The sequence below is a fragment of the Mesocricetus auratus genome, unplaced genomic scaffold, assembly GCF_017639785.1.
Source record: "Mesocricetus auratus isolate SY011 unplaced genomic scaffold, BCM_Maur_2.0 Super-Scaffold_100676, whole genome shotgun sequence".
Lineage (NCBI taxonomy): Eukaryota > Metazoa > Chordata > Mammalia > Rodentia > Cricetidae > Mesocricetus > Mesocricetus auratus.
The window spans coordinates 62,019,290-62,043,883 of record NW_024429266.1 but is presented as its reverse complement, the minus strand read 5'-3'; positions in this window follow the sequence as shown (position 1 = coordinate 62,043,883).

Here is a 24,594-nt window from a genome sequence, read left to right as displayed (position 1 = left end):
CTCCTAATCCATCCCACTAAGTACTGAAGATAGCATTGGTCAAACCTTGAAAGGTAAGAGCCCAAGAACCCCTTATCACACCTAATCCACCCACCAGCCCCCACGTCTGCCCAGCATGTGAGATATCCACAGATACCACTGTAGCAGCCGCAACGGCTTCACAAATGGTCTACCCACTAGATATATTACCTACCGTTATCATCAACTCTCTAACAATACCGTGATATCCATTGGGCTGAAGAAATCTAAGTCTGGACTAAATTAGCACCTGCTCAAGGCTGCACAGCTAACAGTAACACAATTGGAACCTGGACTCATGTATGACAATTCCAAAGTCAGAACATATCACACATTCTGTGCTATCTCACCCTCCTAATTGTTGTCCTTATTTTTACTCATCAAATGTTGAGAGGGCCTGGAATGGGTCACAAGAATGACCACAGCAGGGAGACAAGCCCTCTGGTTGTTATACCTAACCTGGTGCCAAAATGTGTCAGGGTTCACAGAAATGGAAACTGTCATGTACATGATTGGATGGAGAATGATCCAGAAAAAGGCATCACTGATTGTCTGGGAGGGAAAGGTAGGTGACTAGCGATGGGCAAAAGAGAATTTTTCAGCCTGCCTTTCTGTGACTTTTTGAAGGTCAGATTCCCAAAAAAGTGATACCAATCACCTGAAGTAAAAGAATAAATAAGAAATAGATATATTGATGACAGACAGACAAACAGTTAGACAGATAGGCAGATCATAGATAGGTAAACAGGCAGACAGACAGATGATAGATAAGCAGAGAGACAGACATATAAAAGATGATAGAAAGAAAGAAAGAAAGAAAGAAAGAAAGAAAGAAAGAAAGAAAGAAAGAAAGAAAGACATCATCAAATCCGGTACTCAAAACACCCAGAAGACATTGTCTGTGGAAGCCCCATTAAGGTAGCCAGCTGGAGTTCCAATAGAGAGAGTCCCAGGCAGAGCCGAGTGTCCCCCGGGATGAGGCTTTCTAGTGAAAGAACATATGGCAACAGATAAAGATGACATCATCAAAGAGGATGCCCACAATGCCCCGCGGGAACCAACTGGGGAAGTTGAAGCAGTCCCCTGACTTCCCAGTTGAGCTTTCTCCCCATGGCTGAGGTTTCTGGGGCTGTTTCCAGCTTCTCTCCCTTCTGCAGGCACTTTTACACCAGGGGATACCCAATAGTAACCTCTGTTGAAATGGTTCACCTTCCAGCTGTTCTCAAGGACACAAAGTTTTACTCCTGGGTTGTTTTGCTCTTCTCTTCCATCCCTGTCAGAATTAGGCGCACTAGACCTTTTCTAGATACCAGGCCTTGGAGTGTACTTCGAGACAAACATGCCTAGGTCTGAAATGAACCCGCACTTCTAGAGCCAGTTTCTCAGTGGAATCAAACAACACAGGAAAATTCACTAGTATAGCGTACACTACAAGACAGTTACACGCGTTCCTCCTGCCTAGTCATAGCTACCACCATACACAAGCCTTTGAGAAGTCCTGGGGGTCAAGTCAGCAAAGGCAGATGTGGGGACACTGGTATCATTCGAACTTTTCCTAGAGAGATAAGACAAATGTCTACTCGTCCCAAATAAGCCACCAGAGACAAATATAAGGAAATGATTCTGCCTGAGCCCAGTGAAACACTGAGTTTAATGGGGCTTGTTTATAAGAGCATGAGGGGTGGGAGCATGGACAACTTATGGCTAGCTACACCACCAAAGAAAAGTTTCTTTGCCTCCCAGGAACAATTTGATGCTTATATACATTCAAAGAAGCCTCATGAGCCCCTTCCCCCACCCAAGATGGACCATTAGGAGGATGGTTAGGCTTGCTGGCTCAAGCTGGCATCTATAGGCCAGCGAGAGATGCTGACTCAAGAAAATAGGGCAGAGAATGCTAGAGCAGGCCACTTGACACCCTCCTCTGTCCTCTGCCCATGAACACACAATCCCACAAATAAAATAAAGGAGTCCCCAATTGTCATTTACTCTAAGGCTTTCCACACTTGAACTTTCTTAACTCCAAGTGGGAACAGTGGCAGTATCTGCCTCAAGAACCATGGCAAGTAAATGAATCGTCACAGGACCTATCTAAGAATGATACCTGGCATGCAATTACCTCTCAATAAGTATTAATTCCGATGAGGCTTTGCTCCCAAAGCAAGATCAGTGTGTGTCCCGGAGATAAGCCCAGTTGGCTAGAGTAGCTACTGGACCCCCTTGATGACTTAATTCCAGATCTTGACACTGGCCATGAGCTCTGAGCCACAGAGGCAACTGGAGGATAATTGCCTAACGGATGTTACCTTGGCCATGTCTAGCCAGACAGAGGCACTGCACCCAGACAAGTTTGTTCTCCTCTGAAATGGACCGACACTCGGTTCTGGCAGTGGAGTGGGCCCTTGGAGCTCATTCAACTGTGGAGAAATATTTAGATCCAATCTAAACCATAGCAGATGGTTGGCTCTTGTGGTAGATAAACAGGATAAGTGAACTTGGTGTAAATAAAACTGTATTAAATACTCTTCTCTTCCTGACTTTCTAATTTTTCAAAGCCAAATGCTTTGAGTCTAAATTTCTCGTGGGAAGACATCATGTTTTCTGGGTTGTTTGGTTAATAACTCATATTAGTCCTCTCACATGCATGTGAGATTAGTGTGGCCAAGGGCTCCATCCACATACTCAATCACAGAAAATAGAGTCCCCATGAATGTGGGAGACTGGTCTGGGGGGGTTGTGAATAAGTCTTACAGAAAGAGGTTGTTATTTTAGCTCTCACCTCAAGGGGGATAAGAGAGATTTATCTAGATCCATAGATAAGTGACAATACCCTGGAAACATAGACTCAGGTTTCCCCAAATTCTATGTAACAGTTTAAGTTTTTATAGGAACACAACAAAAGAAAGTCATAAACAAAGACACCCTTCAAATACATTGGTGGGAATAGAGGTAAGAAAGTCCTAGCAAATTAAAGTGATCTCTGTTATGGGCCTCAGGCACAGCACTATCTAGTGGGGTCATTTTGGACTGGTTGAAGCTATAGTGGTTTGCTAATGCATTTTCTGAAAGACAAAAGAATATTAGGTCAGATCCAGAGGTAGGCACTGAATGGGTCTCAGAGACTAAAAATATTCCAAAATAATTTGACTTTAGTAATTGCAGAATCGTTAACCCGGATGTGGCTGTTTTCTTTTCTGGGAACGTCAGGTCACAATAGTTACCATATATCCACTCCTATTCACTGACCAACTGGAGCCTCATTCAGCACACCAGTCCCTTGGATACTTAGCTGGTCACGTCATTGGTGATGCTACTTTGGGCATGCAGTTACACATTAAGAGCTGTCACTACCGGCTCCAGGCAAGCAGCAGAGAGGCTTAGCACAGCAATGATGAGCCTCTCCTGATTGCTCCACCGCTCTGCACAAACCGTTGCACTTATGCTTGTAACCTTCTAGGTGAATTTAAAAGGCATTTAGGTGCCGTGGTGATTTGCATGAGAAATATCCCCCAGAGACTTGGGTACTGGAAAAGTTGGTTCCCACTCGGTGGTGCTGAGTGGGGAGGTGACACAGCTTTGCTGAAGGAATTACATGTGGAAGTCCACGGTGGCTCCATTCCATCTTGACTTAAGAGTTCCAGCTTGTTTTTGCTCCTCAAGACCAAATAACAGGATGTTTGGTCAAAGGCATGGTTTCTAGATGTTTTGAGAATTGAGGTGGTGATTATGCTTGTTTGTTCCTTGAAGCATGGAAAAGACGTCTTTTTTCCTCCCCTTTTGCTTTGGATATAAAGGGGGTATAAGAAATACATTTGGGGCTTCTGCAGTATTCACTGAGGGCCCTCCCAATTCCATCTTCTATCTTTTGTCTCAGCCCTCACTCCCTTTTTCAGGGTACATCTTGACAGGTTGACTGGCCCTGACAATTACATCAGTGGTGGGCAGGCTTTAAAAAATCATAGCCTCAGGTGACCAACAGACCTCTGCCCCTACCTGAAGGAACAGATGAGATCCTGGCTGGAGAGCCCTGTTCTCCAGCCCCTAGCAGTGCCCCTCCCCAACCCATGGCACCCCCAGCAACCAGGCAGCAGCACCTGGTCTGCCATCCCCATCGATCCCCCTGTGTATGCCCCCTGCCACCTCACCAGCGACCGTCAGACCTCCTCCCCTACCTGAAGAGACAGGAGAGTATCTGAGATTCAGGCTGTGGAGCTCTGCTCTCTAGGCCCTAGCTCCCATGCTTCCCCCACCCACAGCACCCTGCAGCTACCAGGCGGCAGCACCTGCTCCACCAACCACCCTCTCCCCCCACACCAGTGACTACCAGAGCCACAGGCCCCACCTGTACTCACTGGAGGAAGAGATGGGTAGAAGGCAGCGTAAGAATACATTCAACAACACAAAGAGCACTGTGGCACTACCAGAAATCAGTGGTCCTACATCAGCAAGATCTGAACAGCCCAACACAGAGTAGGAAGAAGGAAACAACCTTAAAAATAAATTTATGAAGATGATAGAGGCCCTTAAAGAAGAAATGAAAAGTTCCCTTAAAGAAATGGAGGAAAAGACAAATAAAAATTGGAAGAAATTGATAAATCCCTTAAAGAAAGCCAAGAAAAAAAAAACAACCAAGTAAGTCTAAGACTTGAAAATTAAAATAAAGGCAATAAAAAACACAAAGTGGAGGATTTCTGGAAATGTAAAAGATAGATAAATAAGCAGAAACTACAAATGTAAGCATAGCCAACAGAATGCAAGAGATGGAAGAGAGAATCTCAGGCATTGAAGACACAACAGAGGAAATAGACTCATCACTCAAAGAAAATGTTAAACACAAAAATTCTTAACACAAAACATCCAGGAAATATGGGACACTATGAAAAGACCCAAACCTAAGAATAATAGGGATAGAAGAAGGAGAATAAGTACAGCTCAAAGGCACAGAAAATATATTCAACCAAATCATAGTTCCCAACCAAAAGAAGGATATACCTATGAACTTAAAAGAAGTTCACAGAACACCAAATAGACTGAACCAAAATAAGTTCCCTCACCATATAATAATCAAACCACTAAACATACATGATAAAGAAAAATACTAAGATCTGCAAAGGAAAAAGACCAAGCAACATATAAAGGCAAGACCTATCAGACTCACACCCAAATTCTCAGTGGAAAGTCTGAAGCCAAAAGGTCCTAGACAGATGTTCTGCAGACACTAAGAGATCACAGATGCCAGCTCAAACTACTATATCAAGCAAAGCTTTCAGTCACCATAGACAGAGAAAACAAGATATTCCATGACAAAACCAGAGTTAAACAATACCTATCCACAAATCCAACCCTACAGAAAGTACTAGAAGGAGAATCCAATCAAAGGAAGTTAGCTGCACCCACAAAAACACAGGCAACAGATAACCTCATACCAGCAAACCCAAAAGAAGGGAAACACACAAACACTACCAACAACAACAACAACAAAACTCAAACCAAATATGACAGGAATTTAACAATTATTAGTCATTAATACCTCTTAATATCAATGGTCTCAATTCACCTATCAAAGACACAGGCTATCAGAATGGATAAGAAAACAAGATCCATCCTTCTGCTGTATACAAGCAACACACCTCAACCTCAAAGACAGACATTACCTCAGAGTAAAGGGTTGGGAAAAGGTTTTCCAATCAAATGGACCTAAGAAACAAGCAGGTGTAGCTATCCTAATATCTAACAAAATAGACTTCAAACTGAAATTAATCAAAAGAGACAGAGAAGGTCATTTCATATTCATCACAGGGAAAAATCCATCAAGATGCTGTCTCAACTCTAAACATCTATGCCCCCAAATACAAGGGCGTGTACATTTGTAAAAGAAACATTACTAAAGCTTAAATCACACATCAAATCCCACACACTGATATTGGGAGACTTCAACACCCCACTCTCACCGCTGGACAGGTCTATCAGACAGAAATTTAACAAGCGGGTAATAGGATGAACATGCCAATCCTGTGTGACTATTCTTTCATGATATCCCACATTCTTAGGAGACACAAGTGCCCCTCCCCTTGGCTCTAAGATTATTGAAACAATGGACCCTAATGAACTGAACCACCTCCCCAGAAGAAAAAGGCTAAAGCCTCGTGTCATACTGAGGAGGGGCTTGTCTCCCAGAAAGAGATCTCACACAGTTCTCACTCTCCTCTATCAAGTTCTCACATCGTTCTGAATCTAGGTAAGGAGAGGAGAGCTGAGCGGGTTCCTATGCTTTGCTTTCCTTTTAAAACTGACAGCAGATAGTGCTGAGGGATGGCTCAGTCGTTAAGAGCACTCGCTGCTCATCAGAGGACCCGAGTTCAGTTTCCAGCTCCCACTCTGGGCAGCTTCTAATCACCTTTAACTCCAGTTCCAGGAGACTCAACAGCTTCTTCTGCCCCCTTCAGGCACATACATACAAGTGCCTATGTTACAATGCACACCCACAGACATAATCCAAATAAGAATAAATCTCTTTTTTAACTGGCAGCAGAAGACCTGGGGTGAACGTTCAGTTGGAGAAATGCTTGCCATATAAGCATTGAGGATCTGAGTTCAATCCCCAGATTCAGAAAAAAAAAAAACCACAGGTATAGAGACGCATGCCTATAACCCCAGAGCTAGAGAGGCAGAAATGAACAGATAGCCAAGATTACACCAAATCTGTAAGAGACCCTGTCCGAAAAAAAATAAATAAAGCAGAAAAGTATTGAGAAGACACACCTGAGGTTGACCTCCGACCTCCACATGTGTGAGGACACACACACACACACACACACACACACACACACACACCAGCAAGAGCAGCCATCTTATCTGGGAACCACTTACAAAGGTTCTGTAACTAGATCCATGCACTGAAGCTCAGCCCAAGCTTGACCTCCTGTAGCAGGTTATAAAGTGTGTGGGCCAGCTAAACAGTCTCTTCCTCCCTCTAGTTGCTAATGACCTCCTGCGTCCATTAGCTCCTCCCTTCAGCTGCTGGGTGCCATTGGGACTGGACCTCCACTTGTCTTCACGGAGGTCACTTAGTGTGCTGTGGATCTGGACATCCAGACGTAGACTTGTTATCCTGGAGATTGTTTCCTGCCAAATCAAATCCAACTCCACACCACCGGTGGGAGAGCTGACAACCCAGTGTGTCCATCATTTCTAATTTCTGCACGGAGTTTCATTCCCAGTCAGTCTGCTGAAGGCCTGGGAGATCTAGGGTTATTTCACACACAAAGAAGAAAAGTGCTGATTTTCTCAACTTGGAATAGATCAATTTACCAGGAGACTCCTTGGTCAAGCAGCTGCTCCAACAGACTTCAGGTACCAGGCTGGTGGCTGCGTTCAGTTTCAATTAGCCCCCAAGGAGACCTTCCTTCTCGGGTGACAGCAGTGATAACCACTTTTCCTCAGATGCTGTCCACAGCTGAGGTACAAAAGGAACCAGACAATTCTGCAGCAGGCTCTTCTCCGAAGAGCCTATGTCTAGCTGCTGAATTCTGGCCCTGGGATCATTTGTCTGAATAATTTCACATCACCTTAAATTGATTTGTTCCCGGGACTGAAGAGATGGTTGAGCAGATAGGAGCTCTTGCTGGACATGCAGGAGGACCTGAGTTTGAATCTCCTATTTACCCACACGAAAAGCCAGGCATGGGCACATGCATGCCTGTGACTCCAGCATTGGGGACGGAGACCAGAGAATTGCTGGAGCTTGCTGGCCATCAGCCTAGTCCAGGTTCAATAAGAGACGCTGCCTCAAGGGAACAAGGAGTGAGGAGATAGTAGAACAGGACCCCTCATGCCCTCCTGAGGCCAGCACACCTGCATATACATACCTACACACATGTGCACACACATACACACAGGTTATTCATTTCTTCATCATTTGTGTAACTTATTCCCTCAGCAACATAACACTTGGTGGATCCATTCTCCTGAGCCCAGGTAGTCCTCTGTAGTCTTTTCCTGCATCTCTCAGAACCTAGGCACAGCGTACCTCCCCAGAAGTCTTCCTCAAGTCTGCCCTCCTGTTGTGGCATTGTGATCTGGTTCTGCATTCACTGTTTAATCCGAAGCCAGGCTTCCCAGGAACAATTCCCATGGTGGCCACACATGCATATTGAGCTGCAGTCAAGTTCAGTGATTAGCGAATGGGAAAGGAGATTAGCAACAAATCACAGTCTTAAGGAAACCATTTGCAGCTTACACAAAGAATGCCCTGTACACACCACATGACTCTCCAAGTATGGGATGAAAGTGGAGCCGGATCAAATACCATTGATCTGGGAAGGCAATGGAAAAGTAGTGACAGGTAGTGACACTCACTGCCATGTGTCTCCATAGCGGGGTGTCCTAGCTTCACAACTGTTGCTGTGATAAAATGCCTGGACAAAAGCAGTTTAGTGGAGAAACGACTCTTTTTAACTCACAATTTCGCATTACAGTCCATCGATTCAGGGAAGTCAAGGTAGCTGGAACGTGAAGCAGCTAATGAGAATAGAGCAAAGAATTTGTGCTTACTTGCCTGTGCCTGGCTCATGCTCTCCTGGTTTACACAGTGCTTTGACCTGCGCGCGCGTGTGTGTGCGCGCATGCACACACACACACACACCACACACACACACACACACACACACACACACAAATAATAATAGTAAATAAATACATTTTTAAGTCATTTAATCACGAGAATTCGAATTACTGAATGCCCGATTCTATCACACCAGTTTTGTCCCAGGGGCACATTCAATCCTCACAATTTAGGAGATGTAAAGGAATTTGTTATCCCCTGCACTCGCTGGCAAGGACTACTATAACAAAATGGCGCAGACAAAGCAACTGAAAAACAGAAACGAATGTTCTCGCCTTTCAGAATGCTTGAAGTCCAGGAGTAAGTTTCGGTGTCGGCTCTAATCTTCCTTCAGCCTGTAGATGGCAGTCTCCTCCCTGGAACCTGTGTGCCTGCACTCGGTCTGCGTACAAGGGTTATCATCACTTGTCTTGTTGCTCTACCTGACAAAAGCAATTTAAGGCAGGAGGGGTTTATGTGGGCTGATAGTTTGAGGATGCATGGTGGTGGGAAGGCATGGTGGCAGGCACGTGAGGCTGTAGCTCACATTGCTTCTGCACTCAGGATGTAGAAGGCAGACAGGAAACGTGATAAGACTATAAAGCCCGAGGACCCACATTCAGTGGTCTACATCCCCATCAAAGCATGTCCTGAAGATTCTGTGACCTTCATAGGGATACCAACTGGGGACAGCATTTGAACACGTGAAACTATAGGGTCTGTTTCACATTCAAACCATAACACGTGGAAACCAAATACGGTAGATTAAAGGTTATGGCAATGACTCTATTTAACTTCATTATCTCTAAGGACTGGACTTCAGGCACAAGTAGTCCCAGTCTCAGGTACTTGGTGCTGAGATTTCAAAATATGAATAAAACAAAGGGGCTGGGGGTGTGACCCAGTTGGTAACATGCCTGCCTGTCATGAACAAAGACCTGGGTCTGATCTCTAGCACTACAGGAACCAGGCATGCTAGTACACATCTGACCACCAGCACTGGCCAGGTGGAGCAGGAGGATCAGAAGTTCAAGGTCATTCTCAGCTACACAGGAGTTCAGAGCCAGCCTGGGCAACATGATCCCACCGTGCGTGCGTGCGTGCGTGCGTGCGTGCGTGCGTGCGTGCGTGCGTGTGTGTGTGTGTGTGTGTGTGTGTGTGTGTGTGTGTTTAATGTCAATGGGGAGGCTAAAGTTTATGTATTCAACTGCTACGCAATGGCCAGGAACTAGCTCCATTCTGCTGTCCCTTAATCTAATACCCCAAGACATCCCCAAACACCTGATTTTCTTTTATGCAACATGACAAATGGATAGCATCTATTTTCACCTTGTGACCAAGAGCCCTCTGTAGATCAGAATAAATCAGTCTGCTCACTTGAGGGTCTGATCCAACCTAGACACTTGGCACCAGTTAAAACCTAACCTGCTGAGTTCAACACCTGTAGCAGACACTGCCAGTTCCCTGACCCTCCTGCTGCAAGGCTTGCCTGCCAGGTCCTAACATTAATACAGGAGACTTCCAAACAACAGCCTTTCTGTTAATTCACCCCAAAAGTTACATGGGCCAGATCATCAACTTCTCGTCAGTACTTAGCTCCTAAATCTAGCAGGTGTTCTGACAGCCACCACACAATTCACACTGCATGTTACAGCCCAGGTAATTGCTCCAAATTCTGGGAGTGCCCCACATTTATTCCAAATATCTGCCTTTTGCTACTTTGTCTCTTAATAAAATCAATGTCTTTGATGTAACTGAAGGGAGACAGGGGCTGTAATAATCACACCTTCCCACCAGATTGCTCTTCCTTTCCCTAGAACCAACAGCATCCTAGAAATGGTAGGAAATACACCAGGGACAGGCTGGAAAGACAGTTCAGTGGTTAAGTGCACATACTGCTCTTGCGGGAGTCCCAAGTTCCAAGCACCCTTATCAGGTGGCACACAACTACCTGTATCTCCTGCTCTGTGGTAAGACTGATGTCTTCTTCTGCTCCATAGAAACCTGCACTCATTTGACACATAGGTACCACCCCCCCAGCCCCAGCACACACGTTACGAACATTCATTCCCACCAGCCTGGTCCTGCAGACTCTTTGCCCCAGTGAACACTCCGACACTATATTAGTTATAAAATTGTTGGCCAGTGACTAGGGATTCTTAATTACTAATCCATTTCTATTAATCTAAGTATTTCCACATGGTCTTATCTTAGCAAAGAAAGGTCTGGGGACCTGTTACTCCTCTGGTATCCTACATGGCGACTGTTCTCTACCTATACCTCCCAGAATCCTCCTCATCTCCTAGACCCACCTATCTGGCTGCCCTCTTGGCCACAGTGTTTTATTCATTGACCAAAAAGATAAACATATTTACAGAATGGCATCTCCCATCACACACACATATACATAATTTTAAAAATAACTCTTTAAAAAGAAATATACCACTGAAATAAGTCAGATGTATGGTTCTCTTACCCGATTCTTTCTATTTTTTTGTCCACCTGATAATTTGAGTAAAAATGTCTCAAAGTGGGATAGGTTTTTACTCTGAAACTAGAGAGATGGCAATGTGGGTAATACATTCTCTCCATAATCATGCTTGAGAGAGCCGCATCTGGGGCTGGGGACAAGCAGCCATGGCACAGAGTGACCTAGACCAGCAGCTCGCTCACTCTTCAGTGACAGACTCTGAGGAAGAAGGGCCACCTGCCAGCTCCCAAATAACCACATGGAGACTTCTTATTAATTATGAAAGTTTAGCTGATAGCTTAGGCTTGTTCCTAACTAACTCTTATAACTTAAATTAACTCATATTCTTATCAATCTATGTTCTAGCACATGGTTTTTACCTCTGTTCCATTTTTTTGTGAATTGTTCTACCTTTGTCTGGTTTCTCTACCCTTCTTCTTCCCAGCATTCACTCTGTTGTGAAAATCCTGCCTAACTATTGGCTGTTCACCTTTTTAGTAAGCCAATCTGAGTGACACACATTCACAGTGAACAAAAAGACTATTCCACAACAGCAGGAGATCAGAAGATATAAGGTAGGTGGACTCACGAGGTCTTGAACAAACTATGTCTTGTGCCAAGCAAGGTTATTAAGAAGTGTAGCAGCATATAATACTGTTTCCAGGGGAGAAATGGGACAGTGCCAGAGGAAAGCTATCACACAATGGGAAAGTCAGCTAATCAAACAATGCTACATAAGGGGAACATAGAATATCTCAAGAGTATCAGAGATCAGAACAGGGTGGCCTTGGGACTGATAAGCAGAGCCCCTTAGGGTGGGAAGAGTTGGGTTCTCAGCATCTGCAGCTCCCCCAAGGCCCTGGCCCCAGGTCAGCACTGACTCTGCCAAGCATGTTTTTAGAGAAGTAACTGTGTTCTTCACCCATGTATTGGGGCTTCAGGGAAAGCCTTAGATCAGGATAGCCCAGCCCTCAACAACTGAGCAAAGCCAGTTCAAAGGTGCATGTGGCTCAGATTGAGTGGATTCAGGGTGTCTTTGTCATCTACTGGGAATTTTGCATTGAAACACACTGATTACCAGCCCACTGTGATAGGGAGTTCAACCCACCAATTCTTCTCTCCATAGGCACATAAAGGAAGGAGCACATGCCCCCTCAGGTATAACACACACACACACACACACACACACACACGCACGCACGCACGCACGCACGCACGCACGCACGCACGCAAGCACAGGCACAAATTTAACTGAAAAACTAAAGTTGTATCCTGTCATTTCTCTATTAACCATAGAAATTGAAGGAGGGAGAAATAAACAATTGAAACCCGTAGCTAATTCCAGAGCGTTCCCCAGCAAACTACAACAATGAGCTCATTTTCAGAGGCTTCAAGGCCAATCTTAATAAAATAAACAAAGAAAGGAATTATGTAAATATAACTCACACACAGAGAGACTGACTTGGGAGGTAGCAATGGGAACTAACCCAGATGCTCACTCAGGCTTGCCATGCCCTTGCCAAGCCCTTAGACTTTGTGTTCATAAACTCAGCTGCTCACTCAAGACCTCTGGGCTTAGTGCAAATGAATTAAAGTACCATGCAACTCATTTGACCGTTATTGAGGTTTTAAAATAATTAAGTGTGAAGGCAACTGATTAAACCCTTTCTGAGCTGTTGTAGCTGTTTATGTATTATATAAATTCCATAATAATGAGAGTCCTCGGTGACTGCAGATTAGCTGGGGGATATTTATTAAGAGGGAATGAAAGGTGACAGTAGCTATGACATCCTTTTGTTTTCCACTCACTGACAGCTTTCAGGTCACTCCATGTGAAGACAGAAAAAATAATATACTTTATAGCATTTTACAAAGAGGATAATAATTTTGTACCATTGGTTCCTCCCACTAACCCTGTGAGTATGGTGGGCTGCTGCTATTTTGTCTTCTCAGAAAGAGACATGAAAGCACCAAGGTTAGTACAGCAAGGAAGGGAAGGGGTTGTAGCTACTCTTAGCTCTTTGAGGGGCCCACCACCCAGCTACCAAAGAAACACATATACTCTTATTCTTACTTATGAATGCCTGGCCTTAGTTTGACTTGTTTCTAGCCAGTTTTCCTTAACTTAAATTACCTAGTCCTTTTGCCTCTAGGCTTTTATCTTTCTCTTTTCTTTCCTTCTTACTCAATGGCTTGCTGTGTAGCTGTGTATCTGACCTTTGATGTCTTCCTCTCCTTCTTCTTTTACTCCTCCATCTTCTCTTCCCAGATTTCTCCTCTTTATTCTTTCTGCCTACCAGCTCCACCTATCCTTTCTCCTGCCTTGCTATTGACTGTTAAGCTCTTTGTTAGACCAGTCAATCGGGTGTTTTAGGCAGGCAAAGTAACACAGCTTCACAGAGTTAAACAAAGGCAACATTAAAGAATGCAACACATCTTTGCATCATTAAACAAATGCTCCACAGCATAAACAAATGTGACATATCGTAAAATGATATTCCATAACAACGGGTGTACTCAGGTACTCTGGCTCACTGACTCCCAGTTTGGGGTCCTTCCAGAATGTGGGGTTTTTCTACCTCTGTTGCAAGAATTCCTTCCCTGGGGAGATATAAACTAGCCCTTCCTCATAAGGTCCTAAGGGCAAAGAGTAATTCCACCAAGGTGCACCAGGGAAATCAATGAGTTTATTAGGTAGTGGAGTTATTTAGCCCTCTTCATGTTATTATTACAAATCCTTATGGCTGGCTTTATATGTCAATTCACCATAAACTGAGAAAAGAACCTCAGTTGAGGACTTGTCTCAATCAGGTTAGCCTGGGGACATCTCTTGGGGAAGAGTGTCATTACGGTTAGTTGTTATAAGAAGGACCTAGCCCCAATGTTCCCTAGGCAGAGGGCCCAGAGTTAAATGACGGGAGGAAGCTGTGTGAAAACTTGTCAATGGAAAGCAGGAAGCACAGGTCATTTCTTTCTCTCTGTTCTTGATTGTGACTCTGACATGACCAGATACTTTGAGTTCTTGCTTTGACATCCACTCCAGGATGGACTGGAACCTGGATGTGAGCCAAATAAACACCTTCCCTGTTTTACCTTTTACATCACAGTGACAGAAGTGAAAGCAATCTCATTGTGTTTTCTACAGATCTGTTTACATATTCCATTGCTTCTCGGGTCCATGCTGCTAGTTTTAGTCTTTCTATGAACTTTCACATTTCAGCACGGTTTTCAGATTTATAGGAAAATTTTGTCTGCCATTGTCCAGAGCCTCACAACCACTGGCATAAATGAGGAGGAGATGCTTTTGGTTCACATTGTGGGAATTCCATATGCAGAGGAGCTCTGTGTGAGAATTCAGCTGCTGGGATGGCATGAAGATCCGGGGTCCCTGTGTGTCCTCTGTGAGTTTCAAGTTGTTTACCCCCTTCCCATGTTTAGCTATGATCTGTAGCTAGGTGGGACTTTTAAGACAGGTGTGAAGGATTAGGATACACAGAGGATGAGACCTATAAAGAATTATTAGAAAAATTCAGAGCCAGTAGTACACCAAGTGTCAAGTCGGGGCAGATGGCTACACACATGGATCGATTACAGTTCCTTACAGCTCTTATAATCATATTTACAAGTCTTAGAAAGCTTTTAAAGATACTGTTATGGCATGCTGGAAGAAACATGTAGCTAACAGTGATTCTGTGATATTCTTTTTCCTTATTCATATCAATACCACATCTTTTGATAGCGGCCAGGCTATGATTCCAAGTTTCTTTTAAAAAATCCTGATTACTGGCAGCAATTCAACATCAATTACACAAAGAGTATTTGTATTTCAGAAATGCTTTCCTGCCTTGAGTTCTTATTTCTAACATCAGTGTGCCAAATACATGCATTGAGAGACGGTCTCACTGTAACACATAACAATCCTCCTCGGCCTCCTGCATGCTGCAATTACAGGCATGCTCCACCACTCCTGGTTTCCCATATGCCAATGAGTTAGCCAGTTAGCTTACATGTCTACCAGCAAGCAGGAAGAGAAAGGAATGCAAGTATCCTCTCAATAGAACGGATGCCATGGTCAGGGCGGGAGACAGAAGACCTGAGCATCTCAAAGAGCCAGGCAGCACTCCCGAAACAACTGAGAGCTAGGTGGATCATTTCCTGTGCATGTCCCTTCTAAATTCAGGACGGTCTTCAGTGAGACCCTTGCGGTCTGAACCGGAGTGTCTATTTAATATCGACATTGTGGCCTTGAGCCACAGTTGAAGAGAGCAGAAGTGAATGCGACCAGGTTCCTGCCCTTTGGCGCTCATGGTCTAATGGGAAAGACAAGTCATAAAAAAGCAATTTTGAAAGGGACAGCAGAGGTAGCACGGTACACACTGCAGCAGTTTCCCAGAGGGGGCCTGGTGATTAATTCAGTTTGGAAAACCAGAGACGACTCTATAAAAGAAAAAAAAGAGTGAAAACCAAAGAGTATTTTGGAGTTCATCGAGTAGATAGAAAAGGAAAAGACTTTTCCAGAAATGGAGAGGTTTAACACGGTGTGGCCTCCATGGGGAGCCACAGGACAAACAATGTGGACGCACTTGGCCCTGAAGAAGGCTGGGAAGGAAGGAAGGCAGAAACCAAACCTCAATAAGCTAGCTCCCTTCTCTTACTAGGGAGTGGGGCCTGTCACATGACTGAGTCCCCTCAGAAGCCTGTGTCACCTCTAGCGTCCCTCCTCATCCACCCACCTGGTCTAAAACAGGAGCGCTTTCCCAGACACCCGTAGAGACAGTCCAGTCTCGTGTGGAAGATTCTTAGAATTGAGGACTGTTGGTCTACCCAGCTTCTGCTTCACACAGTACTGCCCCCGCCCCACACACACCCAGACATGGTACAACAGAAAACCTTGCGAGAGGTAACACAAGGAGAAGTCTACACATCTGAAGACTAGCTTCACAGACTGCAGATAAGACCTCCGGTAGCCCTGAGCCTCTCTCAGAAGCCTGTAGCGATGCAGAGCCATTCCTAGATCCACACAGTATCCACAGCGAGTGCTGGCCAGGGCCAGGTCTTCAGGAAGGAGGGCCAGTCGTTCACTGGGACCAATTCATTCCAGGTGCAGGGCTTAAAGCGGCACCTGCCAGCCTATCACACAGTCCTGTAAGGACCACACTTTCATCTCTACCCCAAAGCTCCCTGAGACCACTGGCCTCTGAGAACACACAGGTCATGGGTTTCTATAGCACTTGAATGTGTATGCTCCCAAGGCCCTATATAAAGAAAGTCCATTTCTGTCATTTTTAATGGCTCATTCTTCGGGATCCAATATGCAAATGTCCTATGGATAAGAAAAACATCTTGTATACACACTGAGTCTTTGTAGCCAGGATCGTATTTCAAATGCCTTAAATGTCATGACAAATCCTTTTCCTCAGTCAAAGAGCCCTTTCACAGAGCCAAAAGCCAGCCCCTCATTTGTCTGTAGTTTGACTTGTCAAGCTCCTTAAGATGGAATGCCCTTCCGTGAAAGAAATGGTATTCCCAGAAGAGACACCAAGTCCAAGGTCCATTTTGTTTGCAATGAAAATTCAAGAGACAGATCTGGGAGCCAGCATTCCAAATGTCCCACTGTGCACTTTCTCTCTAACTGGGAGGGGCCAGAGCAATGTGGCCTCTCTTCAAAGCCCACCCTGCCTGAGTGGCACATGAACTGTTCCTGGAGAGATGAATGCCTATTTATGCAGCCTAGGTAGGGCATACCTGGAAAAGGAAAGGAATGATTCCACCCAAGTCTAGTTTAGTGAACCAGTAAGATTAATCTGGTTTATTTGCAAGACAATGGGCAGCTCAGGAGTGGCCATACCACAGAAGGAAATGTCTCTGTCCCAGCAACCACTGGCTGCCTGTATATATTATGGGAGGGGTGGGACCTCATGAGTCCCTCTTCCTAGCAACCAAATTCCTTGGAGGTTCACAAGTGCCCTGCTCTTCTCCATACTAAAACCTTAAAGAGCCCAATCTTCGGAGGGGTTCCTGTGGGTAGTCACGGAGTGTTCAAGAAGGCTGTGGCCATGCCAGAGGAAGGCATTCACAGCACAGGCAGAAAGGGCTTCTCCGCTGTTCACTCTGAGTCTAACAGGTACCGCCAAGCCTACGTGGGCATGAAATTGCCCCCTTCTTGGTGATCATCTGAACCTCTCATGCATGGGTAGCCTGGGGAAACTGAGGCACATCTGGGAGGTGGCTACGAAACTATCTTAACTTACACCTGTGGGTGGGCTGCTTCTTCCCTTGACTGGCCACACTAGAGCCCTGACCTCTGACCTCCAGAACGGTGACAACGTAATTCTAGCATTCTAATGTATCCGGTGTGTTCTCATTACCTCAGCAGCTAGGTGGGTGGGGAACACACTCACATCCAGTGAGATGGTGACTCCCTTCCTTGCCCCTCTCCCCCTCCACTCCTTCCCAACCCCGGCTGTTCCACTCTGTAGTGCCCTTACGCCTCCCTTGGGTATTCACTAGCCCAACTGTTACAGGAATTTTCTCCCTGGAGATCTTAGGCAATGTCTCCTCCCTCCTCCTTCCCAATGACAAACCAAAGTTTGATTCCACTGGAGTTCATCCTGGGGAAACCTATGAGCTCACTGAGTTTACCCACTGCGCATGCACAAGGGGTTATGGGCAAGGGGAACCCTAAAAGGTCTGCGCCCAGCTAGGATGATGAGCTCCCTGTGGCTGCAGAGATGAAGCCTCTTCCTTCCAGGCTTCCCCAGCTAGCTCCTCCCAAGGCCCCACGCAAGTAAGGAAAAATTGCACACAAGTGGCTGGACCTTCCATTGACAGTCCGATGACATGCTCTACCTCCTCCCTCTTTGAGGGAACTGTCAGCAGTGAACAAACTCAGCCCTGATGATCTTCTGCAAGCAAAGGAACTGGTCCAAGGAAGGCAGGAGTTGTGCTGGGGAGATAGTGGTACACAACACCTAACTGCCCCTTTCTCTTCTTTCCATCAGTCAGGCCCCAACCCAGAGCTTCACCAGTGTAGTGATCGCTATACCCGGCTGCAACCACACCGCTCTTCCTCCTCTCTGCCGCGTAGAACTTTTCCTTAGCTGTTCCCCATTCAGATGTAGTCTATGAACTTAAAAAAGAAAATCGCAACACTCATACACAGACAGGAGTGCATGTAAATGATGGATCCAGGGATGGAGAGGTGGTCAGTGTTAAAAGCACATACGGCCTGAGTTCAGGTCCCAGTATCCATGACAGGGGTCATTACCGCCTATAATTCCAGCTCCAAGCGAGTTGGTACCCTCTTCCGGTCTCTGGGAGCACCTGCTTGCAAACACATGTACATGATAACACATGTATACATGTAAGTAAAAATTCAATAATATTTGTAATTGGCTATTATCACCATAACAGCCATATATAAGTCATGTGCCAGGTACTTTAACAGGCATTTCAAAAAATCAAGATAATAGTAATGGCCATTATAACTAATGGGCAGCTACATGCCAGGTTCCATGTTAGGAACTGATGAGGTATTATTTTATGTCATAACCCCTATCACGCTGTTATTTCCTTTTTATAGATGGCCCATACCAAGCTATGGCTAAGAAGGGATCAAACTAAGAGTACTCAGCTGGTATGCCTTACAGCCAAAGTTCAAGTTCCGTTCACACAGGGGCATAAGGGTTTGGGGGTGGAGAAATGGCTCATGGGTTGAGTGAGCACTGCGCTTACAAAGGACCCAAGTTTGGGGCCCAGACCCCACACCAAGTGGTCTGTTACTCCAGTTCCATTGGGGTCCCGACATCTCTGGGCATTGTGAGCACTGTACTCATGCGCATCCAACCTGACACAGACACATAATTAAAAATAACTTAAAAGAAATAGTGTTGTCTGGGGGAAAGAATTCTAAATTTTCTAGATAGCCATTTCTATGGCCCCTGTCTTAAGGTATTTACTTTTCTTGGTTGCCTTGGGTCTTTTCTACGCTCTGAGAGTCCTGGGTTGTCTGATCAGAAAGCTGAGTCACAATTCCAGAACCTGAGGCATTGCCACTGGGTGACCCCAAAAGAAATGTGTGAGGTGTGGCAGTCAGCAGCAGGGACTTTGACTATCGGGCCTTTGCAAAGGTAAGGCTTGCATAAGCAGAGAGGGGAAGCTGTCCAAAAGGAACAGAGTCAAGGCTCACAGGAAGAAGGGGGGTTAGGAAACATTTACTCGGGTGTCTAATGCTGACTTGAAATATATCCACCAGGTCCACACTTCCCACCAGAACTGACAACCCTGGGAAATGTAGATTATTTAACGCAGTGGATCACTGAGAGCGCACATAAACCCCCTCAATGTTCCAAAAGACAGTTGTGTGGCTGGAGAAATGGCTCTGTCAGTCAGTAAAAGGCTTCCTGCACAATTGTGAGGACCTGAGTTCGGTGGCCCTGTAACACCAGTGCTGCAGAGGCAGAGAGAGGTCGGTCCCTGGGGCTCACTGACCAGTCAACCTCACTTAATCAAGCCAGGCCCAGGGCCAACAAGAGACCCTGTTTCCTGAGATACACCACCACAGGTTGTACTCTGGCTTCCAGCATACTTATGTACCTAGATCTACACACACACACACACACACACACACACACACACACACACACACACGGAAAAAAAGAAAAATTACAGGCATAGTTCCCAGCCTCAAGATAGAGGATGTCCTTGTTTGAAAGGCAACTTTTAAATGATTCAGCTGCCTCTTAGTCTAAACCATAGCAACTGCCATAAACGCACTATAATTAACATTGCATGCAGAGCAAGGGGAATTTGGAAAATATTTCATTTAAGGTCTCTGAGGGGTCCTAGGTGTTCTTCTCTGAGAATGAGGACACTGTCAAATTATTTATCTAGAGCCAGCTGTGCATTCCACCAGATTGTAAATATCTACAGATTTCCTTCCAGAAGCAGCCATCACTCAAGAATCAGCCATATCCCTGGGCTACAGACCCAGTTACAGGCCAACGTGTGCTGCCCTAAGCAACAGTACTCAGTGATTAGTTCCGGGAGTGCTGGCCTCTGGGTGATAGCTGTCTTCTGCTCCCCTAGGAGTTAAGAAGTGAGAGTATGTGAAAACTTTTCACAGCTGTTTCATGTCACCAAGGGACATAAGGCTATAACCAAGCAGGATCTACTGGGAGGAATGACGTTGTTGGGCAGGCCAGTGAGATGCCTCATCAGGTAAATGTGCTTGTAGTAAAGCTCAATGGCCTGGATTTGATCCCAGAACTCTTGTAAAGATGGAAGAAGAGAACTGACTCCACGGAGTTGCCCTCTGATCACCACATGTGAGCCCACCCCCCCATCTCCTCTCTCTCTCTCTCTCTCTCTCTCTATCTATCTATCTATCTATCTACCTATCTCTCTCTCTCATACACAATTGTTTTTTTAAAAACAAAACATTACTGGAGTTAGGGGTTGGGCCTGGGCTATAATAATTAAAGACACAAATGTTTGTGAAAGGCAGGAAGATGAGATGTATTCAACGTGACCACATTGGACAGAGGAGCAGAGAGGCCTAGAGACCTTCCCTACCCAAGTCCTTCTTCGTCGGATTTAAATAGAGGGCAAGAAGCACACAGAGCCAAAGGGTCCTGGTCAATGCATGGTCCTGCCCATCATAAACGCATCCTAGTCTCAACTCCCGTTTCTGCCACAAAGTGGTCTGACAAGTTGTCACAAATGTGTGACATCTCTTTCTGGAAGACACTTTCCTCCTTGGGCTGGCCCAGGCTTTGCCCTTACCCTTCTCCAGCATGAAATCCTAGGTAAATTTCAATTTCCTGGGGTTCTTTGTTTTGGTAGTCTGAAAGCCAATGGGAGGGACGCCAGTGTCCTTCAGACATCTTTACCCCTGCCAGGAAGGCTAAGGAAACAATGGCTATTAAATCCAGCTGGTCTTCCTCCACAGGGAATCCGAGGCAGGTTAGTGCAGGCTGATCCACCTGGTTCCCAACCTTAACTAGGAAAGAACAAATAGTTGAGGGTGTATGTTAGAAACACACAAAGAGAGATCCAATCTCACCTGTCTTTGCCAGATGTACAGGCCTAGACATGTTGCCTAACCTTTCTTGTCACAGCATGGAAAAGTGCCTAGTGCTATGTTACTTGGAGTGAAGAATAATGAGACAGAGGGCAGACACTCAGAGGCTGGGTATCCTCTCAACTTCTCAGATTGTTCCTCTCTGCCAATGAGAGCCTTTTACTTCTTTGGATTTTTTTTAATAAAGCCTGTTTGGTTTTCAAGAAAACACGTGTTTTGGGAGTTGATGATGGTTCATCTTCATTGTCCATTTGACTGAACTTAGAATAACCATGGAAACACACCTCCGGGTGTGTCTATGAGAAAGATTCCAGAGAAGCTTAGCTGAAGAGGGAAGATCTACCCTATCTGTGTGTGCAGCAGCATACACCGTGGCTGGGTCCCTGGGCTGAATAAAATGGAGAAAGTGAGCTGAGCACCAGTGCCCATCTCTCTGCGTGCTGACCGTGGATGCCATGTGACCAGCCGCTCAGCCTCCTGTCACCGTGCCTTTCCCGCCACCATGAACTGTACCCTTGGACTGCGAGCCAAGAAAACCCTTCCTTCCTCAAATGACTTTTGTCAGGCGCTTTGCCTCAGCTCTGGGAAAAGTCACTAATCTTGTAGACTAGTCACACAACCCATGGTTACAACATCTCAGGAGTCCTCACAATTCCAGGCTCTGGGTTTTATCTGTCATCAAGTTCTCTTGTGAAGGGAGGAGAAAAGTCTTAGTTAATGGAGAGAAGACAGAAAAAGGGAGGGATGGGAGTGAGGCAGGGAGGGAAATGGAGGAAATGATTGCTTTTGGTTAGAAGCGAAAAGAAGTATTGAGATTTGACTGACAGGGGAGGCAGTGCAGGGCAGGAAGCACCGAGGGAAAGGACCGGGAGCACCAAGGGAAAGGACCGGGAGCACCAAGGGAAAGGACAGGGAGCACTGAGGGAAAGGAGCCAGATGTTGACTCTGGAGTTTCTACAAGTCAGTACCTTCAGAACTCAAAGAGCAGGAAGAAAGCACCAAGCATACAACTCCTAAGAGCAGTTGAATTGGGTGCTAGGGTCCAAGTTGTCCTATCTCCCCTTGGGACTGGGGGTAATGTGCCCATCTCCCTCAGCAAAGTCTTACTCAGTAGCTACTATTGAATACCTTCTGTGTGGGCACCAATCTAGCAGCCACAAAAGTCCCTGCTTTGTCTTAGGCGTGTCATCCAGACAGGGGAGGGGAAGAAAATGTCAGATAAATGGGAAACCCCCTCCACACTGGCATTCTCAGGGAATATATCTTGCTTCAATTCTGTGAGGTGTTGTTGTTATTATTGTTGTTGTTGTTGTTGTTGTTGTTGTTGTGTGTGTGTGTGTGTGTGTGTGTGTGTGTGTGTGTGTGTGTACACGACTCTATAGAGGTCAGATCTCAAGTCAACTATCATTCCTTGGAAGTCATCTACCTTGGTTTTTGAGCCTGGAAGCTCACCAAGTAAGCTAGTTTGGCTGGCCACCAAGTCTTAGAGATATATATATATACCTGTGTTCACCTCCCCAGCACAGATCACAGATAACCAGTGTATACATCCACACCTGGGTTTTTCCCTGGGCTCTGGGGATCAAACTCAGGTGCCCTTGTTTGTGCAGCAAGCAGTTTACTGACCGAGCCATCTCTTCAACCCTGGTGCTCATCTGTATGCTCTGGAGTAGAGATCATTAGGTTGAGGCAAGCAGGGGGGGTTAGGAAAATCATAAATTTGGATAAGGAAAATTTACAATTTAATTTTCACTACCCTCCAAGTAAAACGCAGAATTTCTTTCAATGAACACAGACAACCAGAAAACCTTCTATGATTTTTTTGTGGGCAGTAGAAACTATAGGTATTTTCATTCACACAGCAACTGCTGTGGCTATTTTTAATATTTGTGTTTGTCTGAGTTCCAAATGTATGAGATTCTGTAGCCAACATTAAAATTCAATGCATTAATAAGGAAGCAAATCTACTATAATCACATGGCATCATTGTGTATTTGTTTTTCAAAATCTTGATTATCTCAATACATTTTCTTTCCTACTCCATATTCTTATTAATGGTGTGGACCTTATTCTGGGAAGGCACCTATGGACTTTCTAGTTAGTCAGAGTGGTCCCAAGCACAGTGAAGATCCAGAATTCTTATACTAGGTATTGTTGTTTGTTATTTAAAAAGAAAAGACCTCATTTAGTCCAGGACACCCTAGAACTCACTATGTAGGTCAGGATGACTATGAACTCAGGTATTCCCTCATTTGGAATGCTGGGATCACAGGTGTGCATCATCAAACCTTGTTCATGGGGTACCGGGGATCAAACATGGGCTGGGAAGTGCCTTGCTGACTAAGCCACACCCTCAGACCCTGTTAGTAACACTAGATTCATGCCATGGAATCTGTGGCCGGCTACAATGCTAACCAAACACTCCTGACTATTCAGCCCACAGAAGAGTTCAGCTGTATATGGCCCTTTGGGTCAGAAAATCACACACAAGAACACAGTGTGTGATTGCAAGGCTGAGTGGGCATCACAATGTATTAGTCCCATTCAACATACTCCCAGAAGCAGCGTACGCACAGCACTTACCACTTTCTATATTGTGGGATTTTTTTTAAGTTTTTTGAGATAGGGTCTCACTGCTTTCTCACTGCTGACCTTGAACCCGTGTTTCTTCCTGCCTCTGCCTCCCAAGGTCTAGGATTACATTCACATGCCACCATGCCAATAGCATGTAACAAATTCCTGTTCCTTGTAAGAAGGGAGGAGAGTTTTCTGATCTGCGAGTCTGAAGGGAAGGAAGATGACAGCATGCACTGAGCAGCCAACAGGAGCCAGGCACTGAGTGACCACCACCTGTCAGTCAGCTCAGAGGCTCACCAATCCCCGTGAGAAAGCTGAAACTCAAGCGGTACAATGACCGCACCGAAGGTGACACAGCCAAGACTCAAAGTCTAGGCTGGGAACATCTGACGACAGCCCTACTCCTCCCTGGGCTTCACTTCATTCCTGGCCATAGGGTGATTTTACCTGCTGAGCCATCTGACAGGAATTCATTATTTCTCTGTAGCTATCATAACAAAGAACGTTTTCTCAATAGTAGATCCCAATTACATTTAAGAAGTATCAAATCCTGCTCTTGAAACTTATTAATCAAGCCAGGCCTTTGAAGATGTCTCAGTTGGTCAAGTGAGACCACACAGGCATGAGGACCCAAGTTGGATCCCCAGCACTCATGTTTTGTAAAAGCCCCAGCATGATGGCACACTTTAGTAATCCCAGCGTTGCAGAGGCAGAGACGGGCAGATTCCTGGGGCTCTCTGGTTAGCCAGCCTAACTTCTTTGGCAAGGTCTAGGCCACTGAGAGACTCAGTCTCAAAAACAAACAAATCACAGTGTGGACAGTACCTAAGGAATGCTAAGCAAGGC